General features: G+C 39.0%; 1 long non-coding RNA gene across 1 annotated transcript; it reads right to left on the reverse strand.

Annotated features, from left to right (window-relative positions):
* Nucleotides 1-20,734: 20,734 nt before the first annotated feature.
* LOC145774702 (uncharacterized) lies at nt 20,735-24,415 on the reverse strand. The gene is made up of 3 exons (XR_014290046.1): nt 24,259-24,415; nt 22,778-22,987; nt 20,735-22,431 (listed from the first exon to the last, which is right to left on the reverse strand). It is a non-coding gene; the product is annotated as an uncharacterized LOC145774702 (long non-coding RNA).
* Nucleotides 24,416-25,575: the final 1,160 nt, after the last annotated feature.

Here is a 25,575-nt window from a genome sequence, read left to right on the forward strand (position 1 = left end):
GTGCTTAATATTTATTGATGTTGTAATATTACATTGTGTGCATCTGTAGTACGAGATGACACACCACTCGCCAGGGCGGTACCTACAATACATACTATTCGTTCACTGTCAAAAGAAGTGGACTATTGGATAGATTGCATTTGGTTAGGCCTCTACCGTCAGACCTGTCTGGCTTGTTGGGTCAGCATAACTCTTTAGGTCACGGAGGCACACGAGTTCTTCAACTACGACAAGGTAGCAATCCAAAGAAGATGGAAAAAACGAAAAAATGTAGTCATATGCTCAGTTGACCGACTTTGCAGCATTCTTCGTGCAATTTCGCCTCTGGCAAGCAAATTTTTGCACTATTTCAGAGTGACATCGCCTATCGCCATTTTGTAAACCAAAACTTTTCACCGGCGAATATTTTCACTAGCCAATCGGACTAGTATTGCAACATTTCTATTAGTCCACGCAAATTTTCACTAGCCATTGGCTAGCGGACTAGCGTTAAGATCGAACCCTGCCAATTATTGCAAGGCAACACATACTTTGCATTGCAGTTTTGCCAAGTTTTATTTAAACCACTTGAAAAGATAACTGGCCTGTTGCAGATCAAGTCTTATACCATCAGCGACATGATGGAGCTGGTTAAAAACTCAAAAGTTAATTACCAGAATCTTAGAAATGAAGAACAATTTATGCAGTTATACAAGGAATTTCAGCTGCAAGTAGATAGCTTTAGGCTTAGCTAAAGTCCAAATTTCAAGAAATCGCTTATGAGCAAAGTGCTTCCCATGACCTCGCTTCTCATTACAGAAGGCAGTTCTATGCATCTATTGACAGCATAGTGCAAGGCCTCACCCACCGCTTCAATGGCGAAGGAATTAAAAGTCACCGAATGCTTGAAGTTTTAGTATCTGGCACAGTCACAACAGTGCTGTTACAGTGTTGGAGCGATATTGCTTCAAAGTGAAAATTTTGGGCCAAGATTTAAGCCACTTCCATCATAAAGTTGGGCCGATCAAGTATGTGTGCTATGTTTCAAACAAGTTAATGGGACTTAGGCCTATTATTGTCGAAGAGTTTTATGCCAGTGTGGAAAAACTTGTAAAATTGCTATTGGTCAATAGCCCTTCTTCTGCAGAAGCTGAAAGATCGTTTAGCTTACTACGCCGCTTGAAAACATGGCTCCGAAGCACAATGACTGCTTCAAGAATTTCATTGCCATGTGCCATGCCCATTAAGTGTATTTGAATGAACTAAGCGTAGATGAAATCTGCAAAGAATTTTTTTCAACAATGCACAAAGATTTAAAGTCTTTGCCGACTTCTGACTGTTTTTCTTAGAATAGAAGCAGAGTGCACACAGTGTTTTGTTTGAGTTGAGATGTTCGTTTATAATGTTATTTCTTTGTAGTTTTTGTGAGATTTTGGCACAAGGTATTGCCTGGGTGTTATGGCATTTTTTGTTTAGTGTTATTTCTTATACGGTGCAGATGGCAGGCCTTCCTGTAGTATCATTCAAGATGTCTCCTTTTTTTCAGTTCTTGTAAAAGTTATTGCATTTTAACTTTTTTTTTCTGAGTTGAATGTAGGCCTAACCCTAGATGCTGAAACGTTTCATTTCACTGTGGATGTTATGGCATAGGTTGTTGGTCACAGCGGTAAACCATAATCTCTTCGTGGGAAAATTGTAACGTAAGATTCCCAAATCCGTTCGTCTGCATGCAATGACCCAAAAATAAACACACTTTCGAAACGTCTATTCAAACAGTGTATTCCAGTAAAATTAGCCCGAGGCTATCGAAAATAGGTGTAACGCCTACACCTCTAAAAAAACTGTCACTACAATACAGATTAATTGGATAAAAGACGGAACTTTTGTCCAGCTAGCAAGCACTAAGCCAACAGTTAAATGTGCGGCCAACTTTCAAACAATCATTTTACGAATGACCAGAATAGATATCAATATCTCAAATTCACGTATGCAGTACTGTGACGCAATAATGAAAAACAATTATGAAGTCATTCAACAGGTGTTCGAGCTAGTGAACCAATGCATTCATGTTTAAACAGGCCCAAACAGGTCCAAACAGATTTAAACAGGTCTGACACAAGTCTTATTAACGCTGGTGCAATTTTGGCTCATGTTTTAGGAATTTCCATGACGTAATATTCAGTAGACTTGAACGGTTTTTATATGACGTTTGATTTGGTGAAAATTGTCGGGAACATAGCGGCCCCTAGTTATGACAGTCTAACATGGCATAACTAAAAAAGAATTGAAGGACAATCGTGAGCCAATGAATAAAAACACATGATACACAAATTTTTTGAATCACTCACGTTTAAGTTAATACGCAAATACAAAGGGCATGCAAAGAATGAACAGCAATAAGAATAAACACGACGATACATGAAATTGGTACCATAGATACACGCTAAATGACGCTATATACAATTGTTGCGATAATAACCGACTGTTCTGGGCTCAGACAAGTATCGGCCACCGCAGACAAAACCAGGCTCAAACCCTAACACTTAGGTGTTCTTTACGGGGGCGAGGCACGAAATATCCCTCAACACGTAGTCTACTTTCACTTTCCCCTTACTCTCATCATAGTTGCAGACGGCAACTTTGGCTCTACGAACCACAGGCTTCCCTTTCCTAATTTGTGGAACTACCTCATGCACCCTCCCAAGTTGATACTTCCCACGTTTACCAATGTCTTGGAGAGAACCTACCACTACAAGTTGACCAGGCTCCAAATTCTCGGCCATTTTTAGCCATTTTTTCCGGCCCTGAAGACCTGGCAAGTAAAAATCGATCCATTTACTCCAAAACTGCTGAGAAAGTGACAAATTGAACCGATAATCCCTTCTTAATTGGTCACGATCATGTGGTTGCCCAACAGCACAGTATGGGTCTAAGTATGGGGTCAAAAGTGAGGCAGGGGTGATGACAGTAAAATCCCTAGGGTCGTCACTCAAAGGTACCAAAGGGCGTTCGTTCACGATCCGAACGGCACTACTGGTGTACGTAAGCAGTTCAATGAAATTGGGCTTACGTAATGAAGAGTCCAAAATGTGAAAGAAGTATTTGGTCATATCGGCCACGAAACCAAATCTTTCAAGCCGAAATCTAGCCAAGACATCTACTAGAGGGTTTAGCAAGTCAGACAAGTCAAGACAAGAAGACATTAAATCATTAACACAAGTTCCTCGAAATTCAGACCCGCCATCGCAAACAAGGCGCTTTTTTAATTGTGACGTCACAAAGTATGGTAAATACCATTCAAATCCCTTGACATTTCCTGCTTCACCAGCACGCTCAATATAGCCATTAGATTTAAGATCTTTCATGGTGTCAGTAAGGAAATCACGAAGTTCAGGTTGTTTTAAAGCCTTCTTTCTTAAAGCAGCAGCTCTATCTGACGCCAACACAAAATTGTTAGGTAGATCAATATCTTCCTTCAACGGAACAGGTATCTCAAATCGACCATCTTTCAACTCAATACTCGGTTCGACAAGTTCTCTAGCCAAAATATCATTGCGAGACAATTCACAGGTTTCATTTTGCAAAGTCAAATCCTGAATGACTTTATTCAGGTCTGCTATTTCCATATCGCGAGACTCAATTTTACGCTGAAAGCCAGAGATGACATCCGACTCTGAAGACGTCTGCACTCTGCACACTTTAGCAACGCTTTCAACTAAGGGTGACTTACCACCACAAGCCAACCAACCGAGAGGAGTGAGCAAAGCATGCGGTTCACTACGATTGTCACCAACACGCTCTTCTTTAGCACACATCAAATAAGCGTTGTCGTTGCCAATCAGTACATCTACAGTACTACAATCATTCAAATGAAACATATTCACGTCATGAAAATGACGGAAACTACTTAAATTCTGCTTATGTGGTAAAGTCTTAACATCGTCAGCCCAAGCTGGGTTAACCACCGAAGTTATATCACAAAACAGTTCATTCGTCTCTAACGACTGAATGTTGAGTTTAACAAGTTCAGCACAAGTAGGTTTCTGACCAGCCAGAGTATCCATTTTAAACGACGCTTTATCATACGGTTTAAGACCAAGTTCGCACACCAAGTCACTCGAAACAAAGGTCAACTGCGAACCAGGATCATGCTGACAATACACCAACTTCGATTTGCCAGTCATTGGATTCAAAACACGAGCAGCAGTAACGCGGTTAAAGGCTGCTTTAACATTTCCAAACTTAACATTACGCACCGGAACTCTGGCACCAGCATCATCTTTACCGACCAAATCCAGAGAATCACGTGACGTCACATAAAAATCATGCAGAAGAAAATAGTGTTTCCTATCGTTGGTAGGTCCACACTTACGACAGTTGTTTGCATGATTACAGTCTCTAACCATATGCTGGCGCAAACAGTTCAAGCATTTTCCAGCTTTCACAATGACATCTCTCCGACGTTTAGGTGTCAAGCGCAAAAATTCTTTACAATTAGACAAAAAATGATATTCAACTTGACCACGTGACAAACAACAAAAACATGCCGGTAGGTCTTTACGTCTAGCCTCACCACCGCGCGGTGCGCCAACAGCAGTCGAGTACTGCGAACTTCCTGACATGACAATATCATGGGGTTTTACAGACGTCTGCCTAACCGGACATGAAGGCAATTTTCCTTTGCCAAACTTTTTAAAATGCTGCGACTCACCAGAATCGCCCATTAGCATAATGCTAAAATCAGTCGACTTGCGCGTTTCCTCCCGTACTACAAATTCAAACAAACTCTGAAAAGTAGGTTCCTCAGTGCTACCATACTGATCACCTAAAAAGTCAAGATAACGCTGCTTAGCGTCAAACGGGAGTCGCTTAGCCAAATCCAAAACAAAACGTCCTTCTAATTTATCACGCTGACCATAAGCTTTCGCGTAAAGCAAACACTGCGACAATTCATCTTTAAACTCTTTCAAATCACTGGAAGAGATAGAAGTCAATTTGCTACCATAGCGATACTTTCTAATTTCTGGTTCTGCGAAAAGACCTCCACGAACCCCAAAACGTTGGGACAAGCGAGCTAACGACATTTCTATCCTGTCTTCCTCTGACAAGCCAGGAGTGTCAGAAACCAAATTAGCAATCGTTTGTGCAGCTGTTCTAACACAAGCTGCTTGCAACAAAGTCAAACGAGTTCCCTTAAAGGGCGAAGCTGCCATCAAGGCCATAACACGATTTTTAAAGAAGACAAATGGCATATTATTACCATCGTAACCAATCAAGGCCGCCTTATCGAAAAACGTTCTACTATTTTGGTATTCAAAAAAGCAATCCTGCTGTTGAGAACTCGATTTAGCGGGAGAAGACAAGCTATATCCCTTAAGGGGCTGAGTGGGCTCAGTCACATGCACAGCCCGATCACGATCCTCACACACGTTAAAATCAGGAGACGCGATACGCCTCTCACAACCACCCAAATTACGTGTAGCTGGGCGATCAAAAACTAGCGGCGCTGAAAACTGTGAAGGGGGCAAAGCATTACTGCTAATGGCGGCCCCGTGACCTGTACGCTCTGGGGGAGGAGTTCGGTTGTAATTTGCAGGCCTTGGCTCTACAGCCTTCGGAAGACCCTTAGCCGCGGCCCCGAGACCTCCTGAAACAGCTGGAAAACATGTGGATTGTACAGGTCCACTTACGGATTGAACAGGCGTCTGGAAAAGGTTAGGTAAATTAAACTGTGATTGATGTTCACTTCTGGAATGCCTAGAAGAGCCCTTCCTAGAGCTACGCCGGGAGCCCAACTCAGAACGATATTCAGCTAAAACTACCTCTTTACGTTGTTCGGCCCTCAACTGAGCGTCTTTGAGTGCGAACTCAGCAGCTCTAGCTTCGGCTCTCGCGGCGGCCTCAGCAGCTCTCGCTTCGGCCTCAGCTCTCGCGGCAGCCTCTGCTCGTGCGGCCTCAGCAGCTCTCGCTTCGGCCTCAGCTCTCGCGGCAGCCTCTGCTCGTGCGGCCTCAGCAGCTCTCGCGTCGGCCTCAGCTCTCGCGGCAGCCTCAGCTCGTATGGCTTCAGCTCTTGCGATGGCCTCAGCAGCTCTTGCTTCGGCCTCAGCTTGGATCTGGAGCTCCTCTCGTCTTAACTGTAGGTTAATTTGTGCAACTATCCGTGACGAGCTCTCAGACATCCTAGTGCTTACATTTGAGGCGCTATCCTCAGGATGTATGTCAGCATCCAACCTATCTGAGAACTCACTTTCTTTTTGTTCGAAGTTATTTTTTAACGAGTTAAATTCGGGATCTACCCTATCACGAAGTTCTGCCAAGATTGCAGAGTTAACAATTTTACTCAAAAGAGCATGGAAATGCCGTAATTCCTCTTCTAAAGTAGATAACTTAGATCTAAAAATTAACAGTTCCTGCTTATCACTCAAAGAACCTAGGGCTACAGAAAGTTTCCCAATTTGAGTCAAAATATCCCGTCTAAGATGCCGGGCCTCTCGAACTGACTTAGCCTCATCGTTAATGGGTCCCTCCCCAGAATGGCCTGCCCGACCGCAAAGAACATCATCAGGCTTAAACTCAGTCGAGTCGACGGCGGTCGAGTCCCTGTCACCACCGAGTGTAGACATATTAAATGTTAGGGCTAAATTTAACAATTAAAAAATTAAGTTACACAAACACACAAAATTACAGTAGTTATAAAAAACTTAACTGCCAAGACCGTAAAAATACAAAAAAGAATTTAAATGCACGATACCGTAGCTGTACGAGTATGTGAAGTCCAAACGTCCACAAAACTTGCTTGGATTCTTCCACTTGAATCTTCAAGCACAGATGGATTGCCTTTAATCTTCTTTCTTGCCAATGAATGTCAAAGTTATTTTTTTTCTGTACCAAACTGAGAAGAAATGTCTTTACTGTTTAGCTTAAAGTTCTTCAGTTGCCTACCGAGAAGAAATGTCTTTAATTTTCTTTGCTTCTTTAGACTACCAACCAACAAGATCTTCTTTTATTATTTCTTTGCTTTTGTAGCCTACCAACCAACAACTTCGTCTTTTATTTTTTATGGTCACAGCGGTAAACCATAATCTCTTCGTGGGAAAATTGTAACGTAAGATTCCCAAATCCGTTAGTCTGCATGCAATGACCCAAAAATAAACACACTTTCGAAACGTCTATTCAAACAGTGTATTCCAGTAAAATTAGCCCGAGGCTATCGAAAATAGGTGTAACGCCTACACCTCTAAAAAAACTGTCACTACAATACAGATTAATTGGATAAAAGACGGAACTTTTGTCCAGCTAGCAAGCACTAAGCCAACAGTTAAATGTGCGGCCAACTTTCAAACAATCATTTTACGAATGACCAGAATAGATATCAATATCTCAAATTCACGTATGCAGTACTGTGACGCAATAATGAAAAACAATTATGAAGTCATTCAACAGGTGTTCGAGCTAGTGAACCAATGCATTCATGTTTAAACAGGCCCAAACAGGTCCAAACAGATTTAAACAGGTCTGACACAAGTCTTATTAACGCTGGTGCAATTTTGGCTCATGTTTTAGGAATTTCCATGACGTAATATTCAGTAGACTTGAACGGTTTTTATATGACGTTTGATTTGGTGAAAATTGTCGGGAACAGTTGTCGTGCTGTATTCATGTAATTGTAAATTAAGTTTTATAGATTATAGCTTTGACCTTAACGCTTTTGGCCTTTTAAATCTAACCTTTTACCGTCTGAAGTGTAAAATTTGGAGGACTTGAGCCAAGGAAGAATACAGAAAGGGATTTTGTGTACGTCCCCTCTTCTACTCAAAGTTGTCTCAAAATCTCAAAAAATGTGGCAAATGTTAAAAAGCTTTTGCTCGTGATTTCAAATTTGTTGAAAGAACTTTTCGATTTTAAATCGTGCTGAAAGGCAAAAATTTTGCGCCTTCGGCGCGAATCATGCAGCCTAGGACGCTGTGTAAAAAACTGAAGCTTTCAGTAATGCGAACGGGGTCTGGGGAGCCACCTTTCAGAAGTATATGTGATGCGATAATCCAATAAGCCCCTGTCGATGTCAAAACATCGTTCCCGCCCCTGCTTAAATTACCCCCCACTCTCAGGAAGTGTCCGGAGCCCCTGAATATAACATATTTAAAAATAAACTCTAACCAGGCCTCGAAATTCACGGCGGACACCGCGGACACGTCCGCCGTTACAGCATGTGATGTCCGCGGGAAGTACCATCTAAATCGGTCATATTTGTCCGCCTAAAAATAACACAAGAATTAGCGATACAAATCGTCATTGCACAGCACAAACAATTATTGCAAGAATATAATTTCCCGCGTATTCTAGCGTAGTAGCGCGCATCTAGAAAATGTTAATATTGTATCCCTTAGCTTCCGTTCAAGCAGGAAAACCTTCCATTTTACGTTGCTTCAACGATGGATGACATTAAATCAGCGTAACAAAAGTGAATTCTTCGCTAAGAATCGATGGGAGTATTGTACATTTACACTAATCACGTGCAACTTAGTTCAAGTCTTACATCACAATGTCTGGCTTGGTTACAAAATCAGATTACACGAGTAGTCTATTACAGTGCGGCACGAAGCAGCTAAATCCGTTTTCGGGATTTTGCTTTACTTCGTTACGTACCACAAACCTAAGTTGTTTCTGATAGAACACAAGGGTCGACTTGCCTTCGCTGAGCAACCCAACATCGGGAGCTCCCACTCTCGCATGTAAGGCAACGTCGACCAACGGGTGTGAGGAGTAGCGACCCTCCCCCGCACTGGTGACCCCCGACGTTCAGAACAACGCAGGGCACTCTACCTTTGCGTGTCTCGGGCCAACCCAGCCCTCAGACACTGGTGGGGTGTTATGTGGCACGAAGCAGCTAAATCCGTTTTCGGGATTTTGCTTTACTTCGTTACGTACCACAAACCTAAGTTGTTTCTGATAGAACACAAGGGTCGACTTGCGTTCGCTGAGCAACCCAACATCGGGAGCTCCCACTCTCGCATGTAAGGCAACGTCGACCAACGGGTGTGAGGAGTAGCGACCCTCCCCTGCAACAGCAAGATGCAAAAAAAATTGTTAACTTTTGGTATTACTGTAAGAATAAAAAATCACAGGAAAAATTGTAAAAGTGAGAATGAGGGCAATGAACCTACTCGCTCTTTGACACTTTCGCTCACATGACACGCAAAAATAAACCTAAAGAAAGAAGCCTAGTGAAACTTTGCACAGCAGAAAATAGTAGTGTGGAGTTTTCTGACTCGTGTCCAGAGCATTGTGACGCAAGAAGCCGTACGACCTCGTTTGGTAAAATTTAATCAGTTATGCGGCGTATTAAGCAGCTACACGGCGCTTTCACTCTTCAAGCACACGTCGTTGGTCTGATGAAAGCCTTTCAGAGTGACTTCGCTGAAATTTTAAAAAGCCTTCCAAACCGTAGCTATAGTTCTCAAATGGCGAAGAATTATCAAAATAAAGTGATTAAACATGACGATCGATGTTAAAACTGGTGTGTCCGCCGTGAGACTTGATTTGTCTGCCGAGATAGCTGCTCAGACCGGACACGTTTGTCCGCCGTCAACAAAAACGAATTTCGAGGCCTGCTAACGTTTTTAAATATCCAGCCCAATTGCTGCTGAACAGTGAACACACCTAAATCAGTAAAATGAATAGTCCAATCCAGTGCTTCCACTTTTACAAAGCTAGATTACCACTTGTATTACCACATTTGTCCTCAGATTACCACATTTTTTACTGTGATTTTTTACCCGATCTTAACCGTATTTCGACTTACTTTTACATTAACACAGTGGCTATTATTACCCACTTGTTGCCATAGTTACTACCAGGTGTTGTCAGAGTTAGGATTAAAGTTAGTAAGGGTTTTAAGGTAAGACTTAGGAATAAGGTTAGGGTTTTGATCTTTACCCAAAACTAAAAATTTTTCTAAAATGCAAGTTTTTGTTTTCAACAGCTTTAAACTTTTCTTAAATTACGACAGAATTCCTTATCCGGCAACGCTATTATTTGGTTATATTTACACTACAGTATATAGTGTAAAATAAGGCCCAAAACAACTACTCAGTTTATTAACAGAACGTCCGAAATAAGAAAGCAAAGTACCAGTAGCTTAGCCAGGAATTTTGAAAGGGGGGTTTTTGACGGATGCTGGGCTTCGCCCGCCGGCTTCTTCGCCAAAGGCGACACCCAGCGGTGAGGGGTCTGGGGAGCCTCCCCAGAAAATTTTGAAAAATTACTTTAAATTTGATGCATTCTGAGAGCCTTTTCAACAAAAATGTGGGTATAAATATTTCTGTAAAATGGTGCTGTCTGGTGGCATAGCAAAAGAATAAGATTATGTTTTCTTGGGCATTTTTCGGTAATAAAGCTAAATCTCTATGTTTTCTTGTTGCTAATTCCTAGTTGAGATATTGGAATGTTTACTATTCGCAAAACTCGCTCTTTTAATGCAGTTTCGTTTAAAATTAGGCAAAGTTTGTTTTAGAGGCATAGAGACTGAAAGCATCATTCTCAATATCGTGACGTCACACGCGTGCCAAAGGTGGGGTTGTAATCCCCCCCCCCCTGGCTACGCCACTGCAAAGTACCTACTGTACTTGACACCGCAGCTAGAATCTGAAAGACATATTGACTATGAATATGATCACATGGTCAGTTGGTCACCCTACCTTCAAAGTCAAAAGTCAGGACGCATTCCAAAATCAAACCGAAAACAGCGGAACATGCTATAGTCACATGCTGTTATAAGTAGTTTTTTGCATATCTGTTCGATTTTGGAGGACAACAGTTTAAATGCTTTTTATTTATTGATAGTATTTTATGTCAAATTTTCAAAATTTATAATTTCCACATTTTGGCAACATTTCCACACAAAATTTCCATATTACCACATTTTTACCACAAATTTTTGATTACCGCATTTTTACCACAAGCATGATGAAAATTCCACAATTGTGGTAATTACCACAAAAGTGGAAGCGCTGGTCCAATCATCAGGATGCAACCTGGACACAAGCGATGACACAAAGCGATGGACACAAGCAAGCATACCGATGGACACAAGCAAGGACACAAGCGATGAAACAAGCCCAAAAGTGGAGAAAGTTTTGTTTTAAAAAGTGTGAGTGGGGAAAATGACCTTGGCATGATATTTGATGACAACCTAGATGACAAAATAATTACAATGTGAGTTAGGTTGTTTGTTGAGGATGCAACCTAGTTCGTACCCTGAACAGTTCGTACCCTCAGTTCGTACCCTGAAAAGATCAAGAGAAAACATTAAAAAAAGCGGAAGTCGCTGATCGCAGTTTCCGCAAAATTTTAAAATTTTCCCCCTGAAAAGATCGAGGGAAAGATAGCACAAAGCCGAAGTCGCTGATCGCAGTTTCCACTAACCCTAATCGTAACCCTATCCTAACGCTAACCCTCGGGGAGCAAGTCTTTTAGGCGCTGACAGTTAGGCGCTGGTCTAATAGGCGCGCACACTGTGGCGTCTGGATATTTAGGTGCGGAGCACTGTGGCGCCCGTTCATTTAGGTGCTATTCCTAGTAAAGTCTGTAGATTGTATTAGCTTGGCAGCTTGCCAGAAAATTATATCATGGCTTCAGTGAGTGAAGCTGCTAAAACCGGCAATGCTTTTCACACAAAATGTTACATTGAACAGAAAAATATATTGTTGTTTTATTGATTTATTATTGTTTTATTTGTTGTTAGTCCAGGTTTGCTTTGGTGAAAGCTTTATCAATAAATTATATTGAAGCTTCCGAACATTATTGAGTTCATTTTTAGTTAACTCTTTCGCGACCACGGACGTATACACACGTCTTGGGATTTTTGCCATGATGACCAAGGAAGTATCCCTACGTCCAAGGTTAAAAGGTAGCCTATTTCAAGCAAAAAAAATAATGTAAATGATGGCAGATCCATAGTCTTTGCCTGTCCTTTTTTGGCTAATTAAAAAAAAATATTTTGGCGGTGCAGTTATCAGATGAGGACTTCTTAAAGATGTGGACACAGTGGATTTTTTTTCTTTCACTCATTGGAATTGGCAGTCAAAACTGGCTAGGCAACCCCTTACTTTGGAATTTCTCGATCAAAAAGACTGTAGGCTAAATTACGTAAACTTTTTGCTTAAAATTTTCCAAATTTCTCCATAATCATTCTGCTGTACTTCCTAAAGCATTGCGCGCAGAAACGAAGTAAATTTTTTCTCATGTGCAGAATTGTTTTGGCATTCGATTAAACTACATAAATTTTTATATTATTGTATCATGCTTGGGTAGTAAAAATTATAATGAAGTACACTTTTCTGCCAATTTTTAATTTTTTAAAAAATTAGAAAAAATACCTTTTGGAAAATTGCTAGTTGTACATAGAATGTTTTAAATTTTATTGCAAAGCTTTGCATCTTCGGATAGCTGAAGATGTATGCTTTCATTTGATGTCAAGATTGTGCGTCTACGTCGATCACATGACATGTTTTTACCGCGTAAATACAACAGATTTGTGTGAAAAATGTCTGGTAATTTAGATTAAATATAAATTACTTCTGTTCGGGATGGATTGGCCATGTGACGAGAACGCGTAAGACGCTCTACTACTGTTCACACGAATACATTTCTACAGGGCATATAGGCTACACCTTGGCTACAAGTTGCAAGCATAATGGTGAGACTTCGCTCGTTATTAAACCTAGTCCGGGTTTTGACGGAAAACTAAGTTACTCTTCACTCAAGCCTACCGCCCGCTTGAGAACAGCCTACGGTACATTTTTTACTGATGTTTAGTTATTATTTGACCTAACTAAAAGTGAACTCAATCTCATACATTTTCGGAAACTTGAATAATTTATTGATAAAGCTTTCGCCGGCGCAAACCTGGACTAACAACAAATAAATGCTGAACAAGCGCATTAAAAAAAACAACATATTTTTCTGTTCAATATAACATTTTATGTGAAAATCATTGCCGGTTTAAACAGCTTCACTCACGGAAGCCATAACATATTTTTCTGTTCAATATAACATTTTGTGTGAAAAACATTTCCGGTTCAAGCAGCTTCACCCATATATTTTTCTGTGTAATATAACATTTTGTGTGAAAAGGCATTGCCAGTTTAGGCAACTTCACTCACTGAAGCCATGACCAACAACGCACACGCATTAACAAAACAATATATTTTCCGTTTCAATATAATATTTTGTGTGAAAAGCATTGCCCTACGCCCCTACCTGCCAAGCTGATACAATCTACAGACTTTACTAGGAATAGCACCTAAATGAACGGGCGCCACAGTGCTCCGCACCTAAATATCCAGACGCCACAGTGTGCGCGCCTATTAGACCAGCGCCTAACTGTCAGCGCCTAAAAGACGTGGACCCAACCCTCGCTCATCGCAGTTTCCGCAAACACTTTTCCGCAGTTTCCGCTAACCCTAACCATAGACTAATCTATGCTCTAGCCCTAACCTTCGCTGATCGCAGTTTCCGCAAACATTTTTCCGTAGTTTCCGCTAACCCTTACCCTAACTCTAAGTCTCTAACCATAGAGTAATCTATGCTCTAACCCTAATCCTCGCTGATCGCAGTTTTCGCAAACATTGTTTCGCAATTTCCGCTAACTGCAGTTTTCGCTAACCTTTACCTTAACTATAGAGTAATCTATGCTCTAACCCAGTGGTCTTCAACCTTTTTTACAAAATCGCCCCTTTGTTGAAAGTGCGGGTCCAAATCGCCCCCTCAAATGAGGCCTCGAAATTAACGGCGGCTGTGGCCGCCGAAGGGTTCAGAAACGGCCACCGAAAGTAAGCTCTGCTCAGCCGCAGGTAACTCGAGAAGGATACAAATACGGTAACTATCGAGGGCTTTGTATGCGTATTGCGAAAGCAAAACTCGTTTTCTTCTTATTACCATCGGAGATTCGGCTCGTTAACGCGAAGCGCTGAAGCAGAAAACTTACGTCAATCATAGACGTTTTTGTTGCTGGCCGCCGGAATCGCTTGCCGTTCGGCCATACTGGTTGCCGGGTGGAAAAGTTAAGTTCGAGGACTGCGAAACGATCGCCGTTGTACAAAAGTTCATGTCGCTAAAAATTTACATACAAAACTTTAAATATCCCAACAATATAAATAAGCAAAAGCAAGCACATTTTATTGAAATACAACAGCTCGTGGAAGCTAATTAATGCGACCCTTGCGCCTGGTGCTTATTTGCAAGACTAGTAATAGCTGGGTGCAAGCCAGTCAGCTTAAGTCGAATTGCATTTCCTCCAGTCTTGTTCATGTCAAGTTGGTTTCGGTATTTTGCAATACTTCACTAAAACCTTGTTCAACAATGTATGTCGAAGGAAAAGCCAATAAATACAACTTCACTTTTGCCCATAGTTCCGGAAATCGATCATTGCACTTGATCCAGAAATCTGCCCATCCATGTGCGAAAAAAATTGCTCGAGCTTCTTCGTTACAGTAAAATCGCCCCCCTAAACAGTAAAATCGCCCCCCAATTTCAAAAATTGTACAAATCGCCCCCGCAATGGCCAAAATCGCCCCCCGGGGGGCGATATCGCCCCGTTGAAGAACACTGCCTAACCCTAACCCTCGCTGATCGCAGTTTCCGCAAACATTTTTTCATAGTTTCGCAGTTTCCGTTAACTGCAGTTTCCGGTAACTATTACCCTACCCATAGAGTAATCTATGCTCTAACCCTCGCTGATTGCAGTTTCCGCAAATATTTTTCCGCTGTTTCATTTTTCCGCAGTTTCCGCTAACCCTAACCCTAATATTACGGGACGCGAAACTCCGCTTATCCGCCAACACTAGAAGGGTCACTGCACAATTTAAGTAGATACGCAGTCACATCGAACAGCTCCATCAATTTTGAACATATGAATGTATTGTCACTAAAGAATGGCAACAACGTTCTAATAAAGTAATAAATGTATCAAAACGCTTATATGACATTTATTAATAAACTGACATAGGCCTATGCATATTGTATGCTACAGGCTATATAAAGCTATGTTGCATACATTTCACATACCAGAGTATTATAAACAATATTCACATATCAAACATTGTCATGTACATAACATAAGTAAACAATTACACAATGTATAATAAATATGGTTCTTCTATAACCAAGCAACCTCTTCTCAATATATATTTAATGATTGCTTACAGTTAGTTTTTTGAAGGTAGTTTTTGAATTTTTCGCGATGAACTGGCAACCAAATCTTTTTTAATGTCTTCAAAACGTTAAGTTCATTCTTTGCGACACAATTGAAAGCAGTTTCTACAATCATTTTAAAGCTTGCATGACCAGAATCACACTTTAAAGATACGATGACAAGAAGGTAATTAAACTGAGACACTGCGCATTCCGTGAGAGCGGAAACAAAAATATTACGTTGATTTCCAATAGTGAACAGTCCTCCTTTTAAATTCTTTTTAATTTTCCACTCTAACACTCTAATAACACAGCATAATAATGGTGCACTGCAAGAGAGGTTACAATAAAACATAGTTCTGTTGGCTTGGATAAACCACCACGATCAGCTAAAGCAAGAAGCTTGCAACACTCATTGCTTTCTTCCACTAAAGTGTCATCTTGACCGGCAACAAGAAGTTCCTTGCAAGCATTACATTTCCTACGAGGACAAATGCTTCTGTCAATATACCCAGCAACATAGTATGCCACATTCATGTCAGATGTGGATAGGTCATCTAATGTCACAATCCTAAAAAAATCAACCAGCCAAGTTACTGACAATGCAACTTTTGTTGCTGTAATTGCTGGGAAATTTAAGGATGACAATTTGGCTCCAGCTAGCAAAGCTTCTTGTTGAAGTAAAGACAGCATCATCTTGTATTTTATTACCTGAAACATTGAGTAAATGTAGTATCTATCTAAGAAGCTTCAACTAATTTCGGCATAAGCATAATCTTTGGGTAATGACAGTACTTTATGAAGATAATGTGTTCTAATATGTATATTTTTTCTTTGTAATCAGTCATACAAATTTTGGAGGTAACATGCCAGAAAGCTTCAGTCTCCACAAATAATTAAACAATTAAAAATAAACAAATATACTTCTTCATGTGTGCCTTTGCAGCAAAATGTTATATAATATTTATGTGAAGTTGCTCTAACCTTTAAACTGATGTTTCACAAACATCACTTTCCACAAATTCTCCACCATTTTGATAAATCGAGCGGTTTCAAGAAAAGATGGGTGATCCTCAGCATAAAATTCCAATCCTCGACTAGTTGATTCATGGAAAATGTCTTAAAATGTGTCATATGTTTAAGAGTTAATACATTGCAACTTTCAAGAACACTGAAGTTAATGTAAATGACAGTCATGCAAAATTGATAAGCAAGCATATTTCTTTATATTGCAAACAAGCATATTAGATTACAATATAAACATTTCATCTTTTCGGTTGCATTGTAGTCAACTGCTTCAACATTGCAATATAAACATTTCATATAAACATTTCAATATAAACATTACAATATAAACATAAGGATCATCAGAATGTCCTTATTAAACAAACTGTTTACTCGTCAGCAGAGATGTACGTATGCGCCGCAAATTCTACGCCGCATACATGCGACGTAGACTTTTTGTTTGCGCTAACGCTTGCGGCCACATTTTTTTGGATAGTTTGCGCTTGAGGATGCGCCGTAAAGTTTTCGCGGTTTTTTAGCGCATAGCGTCAACGCATACTTTTTAATGTCTTAGTTGTTGTTTGCAATTTTTTTTTGTCAAACTGCGAAATGTTGAAGGCTTGCAATTGCCCATTGTTCTAGTGTTGTGTCACAGTGTCATCTATTGTTCAGTCAGCTGGAGTTTGTTTGTATATCACACTACTGCCTTTGACGCTAGAGTCCCACATGGAGACTGAAGTCTTGCAGAAAAAAAGAAAGAATTAGTTAAAACAACTTAGGCCTACTGCGAAATTAGGTAAATTACGGGTCAGAACAGGAATGTAATGTAAGCAAGCAAGTAGGTAGGTTGGTAATGTCGCTCCATGTAAAATGTAAACAATGACTTGGCTTCGTAGTGTGAAGTTTTTTTAGTCAAGCAGTGTTGAAGGCGTTTGTAAGCAATTGTAAGCACTTTAATTTATATTAGTTAAGTCTTGCATTTTGGGGCAAATCAGAAACTTTTCAGGCAATGAGCAGTGCAGCCTATGTATCTAAACAAACTCAAATATTTGGTCTCCGACCGTGATTGCTTGCATGATGTTGTACTCTGTATGTTACATGTAGTACATTACTTTGCCTTTGCCGGTTATTCTTGTTGTAGGCTATGTAGCGTAGTAATGTGTAGGCCTACATTCAGTAGGCTATCAAGCTAAGGTAATTTTTACTTGATAATTTATACATTCTGATGCGTAAGTATGTAATTATATATGTTTTGTAACTTGATGAGCAGTTTAGCAAAACATGCATCCAGGGGCCAATTGTGAGAGGCTTTTGAGTAGCCTACTGCTAATAGGCCTAACACTAGTAATGCTAACTATCCCTGAATGCTAATAACAAAGAGTTGTGCAGTTCAGAATCTAAACTTGCTTGTGTCTGGCAGTTTTGTCTTCCATTAACCCACTTTTTAAAAATCTTATCAAAAAAAAGCATAGAGCTTACTGAGAGAATTATGGCACTAAAAGCAACATTAGTCTTATTCAAACGGAATCACTTTAAAAATAGTGTTTTTTATAATGGATTTTTAAGGAGCGACAGTTAGTATAATACTAAAATTTTCTTGATAGGCATATGGTACAGTTTCTTACACTACACTATTGTATTCAGGGAATAAATTACGGTAATACTAATCTCCAAGTGAAATGAAGCATGATAATACAAATCCATGGCCCTACATGGAAAAGTATTTTAAGCTCTCTTCTTCGAAAGGCAAAAACTTATATTTTCAATGCCAGATGTGCCTTCCGGCCAAAAAAATAATTTCTTGTAACGAGAAATCGCGAAGTGGCTTGAAAAGTGTGTTGTTTCGAGTGGTTTATACCGTGTGAATGTTTGGCACTGAGCAAACAAAATGAGTTTGCGCTAGAGTATGCGCTAACGCTGACGCCGCCAACTTTTTTTACAAGTTGCGTTGACGCATGCGGCGTATAGTTTTTCGAACGTTTGCGTTTGCGCTGACGGCGTCAATATTTTTTGTATGCGCGTACATCACTGCTCGTCAGCAACAAAATAATTAACCCTGGCTAGCGGACATTTGAAAAAAAATTAGCCTAGAAATTAATTTTTATTTTTGAAATTAAAATAATTTGTTTCCCACAAGTTGTACCAAACTGAAAGAATAACGTGAGCATTGACGCTCGAGCTGAAATGCAACAGCCCGCCGCATTTTGAAGTCTGTTCGGCAGCGTGATTCATGATCAATCACTGGAGACGACATGGGCATTGACGCTCGAGCTGAAATCCAACAGCGCGCCGCATCTGAAGCTTTTTTTTGCCGGCGTAAATTATTGCGCGTCCCGATGTATGAGGGTACGACATCGGGGGTACGACATCGGCAGGGGACGACATCGTCGCCACCCTAAAATCCCTACCCTAACCCTCGAGTTTGTTTGCGAAAGCTCCGATCAGCGAGTTCGGCTTTGTGCTATTAAACTGCAATCAGCGACTTCGGCTTTTTTTAATTTTTTCTCTCGATCTTTTCAGGGTACGAACTGAGGGTACGAACTGTTCAGGGTACGAACTAGGTTGCACCCGTTTGCTGATGATGATGGGAGTGGCAGGACCAAACTAGTCATCAAGTCTGCCATACCCGATAGTACACCCGTGTGGTGTCATAGCTTATTTTACATGGAACGGTGTCGGAGTTGAACGCAAATATATATTATATGCATTCAACATAAAAAACAATATAGGCTACATACCGTACGATAGGTAAGAAAACAGGAATACAGAAATGATGATATCCTTGTTATCATAAAGAGAACCTTCACTTTTCTGAATGTAAATGTGTTTCTCTATACTGCACAAAACACTAGTCAGAACAATACTGGAATATAATGGTGTCCGATCGTTTGGTCGACAGACATTTGGTTGACAGGACGTTTGGTCGACAGACGTTTGGTTGACAGACATTTAGCCGACAGGACATTTGGTCGACAGGACGTTAGGTCAACAGAACAATTAATTTTAGTTAACCTTAACAGGTTAGTCAAATAGTCAACTAACCAGGGTTAAGGTTAGTTAACTAACTCTAACCCTAAAAATAAGATCAGAATTAATACTTTCCAAAAAGTGTTTCAAGGATTTAACTAACCCTAAAAATAAGATCAGAATTAATACTTTCCAAAAAGTGTTTCAAGGATTTTGATATCATCGCAAAAATGCTAGAATACTTATGCGGGGTTCACACTGAGCTTGTCTAGCATTTAGCATATAGCGGGTGGGCGTGTTTTCATGTCTGGCGTGTTTCGGCTTTATGATTTGCGCTGACATGTTCACATTGGTTTCCATAGAAATAAGACGTTAAGCGTGTGGAAGCCATTGAGTGAGTAAGCTTGTTCATATATCTGTTGACAAACTTTCAAAGTTATAACAAAACCCGACATTGCATTTAAATTCGCTCTGATACTTCGTCAACAAGAAAACTTGGTATTTTTTTTTTGAAAAGTAGCCTATGCAAGACTACTTGCAAATAACAATGAAGTTTTTCTTCTGGCATAGACCTAGGCTACTTTAAAAAAAGTTTGTTTATTATTCTTTACAAGCAGGCCTACTTCATTTCCTGGCTGATTAACCAACAAAACAAACTGAAGACGGTAGCCTAGGGTATTTTTAATAAATTTTTCAGAAAAACATTTAGATGGTTGGTGCACCCATATTTCAAAGAAGGGATGACCTGGGTCCTGGGAGAACAAAATCTTGTGACATAATGGAGGAATGCTTCCATCGTTACCGTAGTTTAGAATGAGTAGTAGTAGGTAGGCTACCTTAGATGATCTGCTTTCTTGACAAAACGTGTCAGCTCCGCTTTGTCGCTTGTACCCTTTTTTGGACCTCTGCTATGTTTGCCATATATTAACTTATATGGTCAGAATAAAAACAAATTGCAAGCGCAGGTTACTTTTATTTCAGCGATGTTGGAAAATACAATTGGTTGTAATTCAAGTGGCCCATTTGTGAAATTTCATTTGGAATCTTGTGTTAACTTCCCCGCTTCTCTTACAACTTTTATGGTTTGCCCTTAACCAAGGCGGTCTTGCCTTAACATATCTCCGCATCACAACTGTCCAAAAAGTACAGACTGTGGCTGGCATCAGATGCTCTGCAAACATCAACAGTCATATAAGACTGGCAATATAGGCTACAGCTACACGCATCGGGCTCTTAATTCTTTGCTCTAAAAACTACCAAACCAAGCACGGATGTACCAAAGCAAGCAACTACGATGTACCAGTATATTGTAATAAGGCTTCGAAGTTGAGGAAAACGAAAATTGACGATAACTACAACGTAAAAAAACGAAAAATCAAGCCGCAGATAGTGTAGCTACATTCGTATCTACAATGGGCAAATAGGCCTAGCATAAGGCTTAGGCATATGATGAAACCAAGACCTGAACATACACTGCAATATTGAATCCTTTGAAAAAGAACCTACACCAATCATCTTAAATTTACCCTACTCTAACGACTAGAAAGATTCATAATAATGATAAGTGATATCAATCATACCAGTGGCAGTAAACGTTCTAAAGTTTCTAAACACTGATTGAACCAAGTAACACAACGAACGATTACTATAGCAAGAAATAAGCTAATCTGGTATAAGCATGAAAATGACGGTACAGAGCATATATGTCCACAGATCATTGTGAATGCACACTGCACAGTCCACACATTTGCAGACAATAAGCACTTTTATCAGCCACACAGTGACACATATCAAAGTAAACTAGATATACAAATTCAAATAATTGCAAACAATATACAGAACAATATATGTACTGTAACCAGGGCTGTGGAGTCGGAGGAATTTTAGCGTGTCCGGAATGGAGTAATTTAAAAGGCTCACTCCGACTTGATACAAAATAACGAAAAACAAAATTTTTGTTTAGACTCTTTTTAAAAGAATATAATTTCTTGTTCGCCGTATTTGGGTCTAAAACTTCACCCGAAAATAGAAGTGCTTGTTTTTGTTAAATTTGTAAAAGTCGCTGTATCAATTTCGATCATAACTTTGATGAAATTAAATTTTACAAAAATGGAAAACGATAAAAATTATAAAAAAAAATGGAAACTCTGAAGCCGGAGTTGGCTAGTTATAAAACGAGGAGTCGCATATTTTTCGCAAGACTCCACAGCCCTCCCAGACAGCCACTTTATCTGGTCCAAATCTTTACCAGATTGGGTACGATTTTGGCCAAATAGAGTGGCTGTCTGGGTTGCATATAATAGCTTCTTTACGGTGTTCAAATAATCTCAAATGAACTGAATAACGTCAGTGCAAACCATATTGTCTAAGCCAAGGCTTACTTCAAATTACTACAATACATACAATACAATTTTAGTGCCAAACTCCCCTCCAATCTTTTATCACTTTTCAAACCAGTCACATTGCAATTTGCAACAAACTGATGGCAAGCAGGGTGATCATTTGATCAAGAAGAAAAACACAATTAATTTGATTTTCACGTGCGCTCACATATCGTGACAGATTATGTACCGTTCTAAACTAGTCATTATAAGCTACTCGTAAACGATTAAAACAAAAAAGACGATATTTATGCAACAGTTACAAAGCATAAAAAGACGTACAGTATGAGTAAAACAGAGTATGGTTAACAGTCGTTGAACATTTATAAAATAGCGATTTTCATTTGTTGGCAATGCAGCAAAGTGAGCGCATTTGCCGCAAAATATCCAGTTCATTAGACAAACAGTTACATGTATATTGTATACACACCTAAACACTTAACCGACCCAACAAAGAGAAATTTCTCGGGCTCAAGCGAGTGTGATTCAAGAAAGTTTGAAATGTTGAGAAAATAACAACCAAAAGATTTTTTACAATTACAAACAATGCCATGTCTGGAGGCATAACCGATTAACCGACACAGTAGTTTAGAAGATATTTGTTTGAGACCATGTAAACTGGGGGAAGAGTAACAAATATCATCTGCAAACTTTATGTGATTAACACAAATATTAAAAAATCAGACAAAACAAGTTAAATCACACTTATGTGCTTTTCTGTTGAATGGTGCATACATACTAAACACTGTGTGACATGCACATATCAGAGGCGTGTTTGTCTAATTCAAAGTTTGGCGTGGTTAATCAATTGACCAAACAATGCTTCTTCATCTGTATTGTATGTAGCAGTAGACAGTGCTGTCCCTATTGCTGACGAGTTTTCTTTTAACATGGAGAGCAAACATTCCTGAAAAAATTTATTAGTTATGATGCAGGCCGCATAAAAAAGAACCACAGAAAAGTACTGAAGTTCCTTGATTTATGTCAAAAACCTTCAACACTTAAATAACAATATATAAATAACACGCTTGGTCGACCTTGGATGTAAACGTTTGTACAGTATATATATATTGAAAAGCAAGCATACATCTTACATACCTAATTTGAAGATAATTAATATTTTTAATATCAAGGACAAGGGACACAATTAGCTCGAAATCTGTTATAGTTCTTACAATGCAATGCTTTTTCATGTCCTGATGTTACTTGCATTATCCGCTTATCAGACAAGACAAAAATTTTCTTTTTCTTACTTGTATTTTATTTTTGTGTGAACTTTTTGGTCTTTCTTAAATACCCCCAGCAGGACTCTCACATCATCACCTTGCATTTTCTGATTCTAGGTAATAATTACCCCTCAGTGAAGTCTTCAAAGGAATTTATGCTTTAAGACAGAAAGTCATTACAAATTTATGCTCTCACAGTCTCACTGAACTTGTCATCCGGGTCTTTCAGTTCTACAGCTGCACATAAAATAAGCATTTGTAATTAACTTTTACTAATTTTAAGCATGAAATTTCTTAATTTTAGCAGATGAATCTCCACAATAATTAATATATTTAGTAACAAGAAGAGATTCTATTTGAATAAGGACATTCTGATGATCCTCCTTTAGGTGAAACAGGCTGTCAAGGGTTTAGATAGTAATAACTATATTTGATTTATATTTGGTAACATAACATGTATACATAAAGGAAAAGTTTTGTTTTGAAGGTAACCCACAGCTCGACCACAATCAGATTTTGCATTCATATAGCTCATGCGCTTGCACGAGTAATTGTCATTGCAATACATATATTCAGCTTCACAGTGACATCGTTGAGACAATACTATAAAGTCACTCACTAAGTATAACCACACTCTCTACTTCATACTTTGTGAAGATTCTTCCATTAAAAGCAAGAAATTGAAAGCATTTCCAACAAAGCTGTTGTGATCTTTCTTGTGCAAGTTTTGTGGAAAATATCCATTTAAAAGACTTATCTGCACAGGACTTACACAAACAACTTTTCGATTTCTGTAATTTTAGGTATGGTATTAATTATTTTCTCCCATATCATCATTTTAGAAACTAAAATCCTCACTCACAACATAGTTGTAGTATCTGTGAGCTTACAGTAACAGTACTTATTCGAAGTGGTTATATGTAACCATGGATTACCATGGTTGCAATCAAAAAGCATTGTTTTGTAAAAAGTGTTGCCAAGGATAGGTTTAAGCTAAGAGTTTTGCCCAAGATTTCAAAATCTCATAAATCACAAGTTTTTGTCTTCAACTACTTTAAACTTTACCAAATTATGGAAAAATTTCTTATCTGGAAACACTAGTGCTGTAAATATAGCCACGCCTTTACTTCGTATTGTTAATTTCAATCCATGTGTTTATTCATCAACATCCCTGATCATCAAATACGTAAATAAAGCAACACAAAGTTTGTTTAGATAGCTCAGTTGCTACCCTATAAATAAGCATTACGTACAGTCGTACACCTGAGATTAGTATGATGACACAAAAGCAGTAAAACACACAGTGAAAAACCAAAACATTACAGTTTACAAAAATATGAACAACACATGTTTTCACACTAAAACTAGATTTCTCTTCAGCTCACTGACATCAGCAACAGCAGAAACGTTTTTTTACCATTTCAGCAATGTTTTCCAACTACCGTAAGTTGTTTTGTTATCAATCATTATTTAATATTTTTTAAGTCAGAATATAAATTAATAATTACCCGGATGGCCTATATCTTTTTTCATTTCTTTCCGTAGCTTTTTCTTCAACTTCCTAGTTCCTATCTTTGTACCTATTATGCTTTTCATCGTACAGAGCAGCAACATTTTAAGTTCCACCAGTTTTTTATTTAATTGTATGTTTTATTTTTTAATTGAAGCAATATTAACTGCAATATAAAAAAATTAATACCACTTGATCATGTACCATTGACATAGCCTAGTCTATGTCATGACTTAGGTTTGTTTGTTAAAGTATATACCATACTAAATTTTACTTTTAAATCATAGACCTAGCCTATATCGAATACCAGTACATTGTGTTATACCGGTACGGTACTGCCCTGTATTGTAGCAGGCCAAGTCAAATATAGCCACTCGGCCTTCATAGATTTAGGGCTAATAAAACAGCATAGCCTACAATACTGTAGCATACATATTCTAATTCAGTATAATGCATCTAAACCTGAACTACGCTTTCATTTATTTACCAATTATATACCGTATAAAGTTGTAAACTGTATTAGCCTTATTGATCTTTTTGCAATGAGGTTGTTTGGAAAAAAAAGGTTAACTTACGGTATCTTTGATTAGTTTTAAAACAAAAACAATCTGATTTTTCTGTAAATTTGGAATTATTTGTCAACTATTTAGTCTCACTTAAGTATTCTAGTGAAATCTGATGATCTGACCCTGGTTTATGTTACAGCAATATTATAGGCCTAGAATTTTTTCCTAGGCTTTGATCTTTAAATGCCAGTATGTTAAATCAATTACATCTTGCTGCTGGCTAGAATTTGAACTGACTGCTGATAATAATGTGTTACAAAATATCTACAGAGCCAAAACTGCTGACAAACTATAGCCTAAGCGAGTACAATCAGCCGACCTCTTCCAAACCTCGACTCGAAAGTCGAACAGATCGAGTTCTCATGTCAAGCGCGAAAGGGAAAAGTTGAAATAATTCAACTTCTGTTTTCACGCTTGAAATCGAGATCTCCAAACCGGTGGCGCGATTCGGTCACGCTTCACGCTCTCAGTGTGAACACTTTTTTTTCAGTGTGAACCATCGTTTTTTTGACACGCTTTATGATTTGCGCTTATGCTTGTCAGTGTGAACCCCGCATTAAAGTCAGAAGTGTATCAACGTGAATGTTCTACCCAGTGTTTTTTTAAGGTGTTTTGGGGAACCGAAACGGTCCTCCAAATTTCTCCAGCGGTTTCCCAAAATATGGACTTGCAACTACAGTAGAAAAGTAATGGTTGTTTCTCGCTATGTCTTAAGCAAATATGGCTATTTTTGGTATTTAAATGAAACA

Source organism: Aplidium turbinatum, chromosome 7 (assembly GCF_918807975.1).
Source record: "Aplidium turbinatum chromosome 7, kaAplTurb1.1, whole genome shotgun sequence".
Lineage (NCBI taxonomy): Eukaryota > Metazoa > Chordata > Ascidiacea > Aplousobranchia > Polyclinidae > Aplidium > Aplidium turbinatum.